Consider the following 1,492-nt stretch of genomic DNA (forward strand, 5'->3'; position numbering starts at 1 on the left):
GATTGATGTATTTGTACAGTTTTTTAGTCTTTGCTCTCTGTTTAAATATTAACTTGAAAAAAAAAGAAAAACAGCCAGAATCACATCAACGATTCTACTACTACTACTACTACTACTACTACTACTACTACTACTACTACTACTACTACTACTACTACTACCACTACTGCTGCTGCTGCTCTTACTATAAACAACTTCGTGATACCGTATGATAACAGAGAGGATACTAAGGAAATTTTTAAAATGTGAAATGTCAGAATCTAACCAGGGAGAAATAAAGCGACGATTGTTCCTGGTAATCGATGCACTTGGCACAACACCCAAAACTGGGACTCGCATCGTCGGTCTACAGAGAAGTGCAATCCTGACTTCTGCAAGAATCCTAAGAAAGGTTCTTGAGATTTGAGAAGACATGCTCGCCGCCTTAATAATAATAATAATAATAATAATAATAATAATAATAATAGTAATAATAATAATAATAATAATAATAATAAATTCTCAATCGCAGAATAATGCTAATAATATAGCCTGAACAGGATAAACTACCTCTATTTTGCAGAGAAAAGTGTAGGTGGCTAGCTGTGCAAAGCATCGCGACGCGTAATCACGGGGATGTGAGTTCGAGTCCACAGCTAGTCACCTACACTTTTCTCTGCAAAATAGGGGTAGTTTATCCTGTTCAGGCTATATTATTAGCATTATTCTGCGATTGAGAATTTAAAATCGCTTCTTAAACTTTCTAAAAGACATCTCAACGCATCTAAAAGCAAACTTCGTTTGTTTATTTACGTTTGTCGTAATTTGAATTCAATAATAATAATGATAATAATAATAATAATAATAATAATAACAACAATAATAATAATAATAATAAGTATTATTATAATAATAATGTGCGACCATGAGATAGAGAATATTGCACCTAGAAAGTTACCCTCCGAGTCACAAGCCCGGACAAGGTTGTTTATGGAAGACCAGCAGTCGCCCATGCATAACTGCCTCCCCTATGTACACCACCGATGTTATCCAAGGGAAAGGGGCCGATACAACTTGGCACCAGTGATGTTGCAACTCATTTCTACAGCTGAGTAAACTGGAACAACACACAATCCGGGAATCGAACTCACTACCTCATGATTGTGAGCTTGACGCTCTAACCAAATTTTAGCCATTTCTCTGTAGACTGAAAAAAAAAAAAGATGATGAACAACCTTAATCGATTTTAGAACCGTATTGGGTTCTTTTCAGAGGGGACCACATCATTTTGACAATCTCTTAAAAAGACCAAGCAGCCAAACTGTTTATATACTCAACAAATGCAGCAGTTACTCTATGAAGGAATCCCTAATTTGCATACCGAAAGTGTTTAACACTCTACACAGTATCAAGGTATGATATAATAAATATGTAACATATGGTATAATTATAAACAGGGCAAATTTTAGCCATTTCTCTACAGGCTGAAAAAAATGATGAACATATATATATA

The sequence above is a fragment of the Octopus bimaculoides genome, chromosome 6 (genome assembly GCF_001194135.2).
Source record: "Octopus bimaculoides isolate UCB-OBI-ISO-001 chromosome 6, ASM119413v2, whole genome shotgun sequence".
Lineage (NCBI taxonomy): Eukaryota > Metazoa > Mollusca > Cephalopoda > Octopoda > Octopodidae > Octopus > Octopus bimaculoides.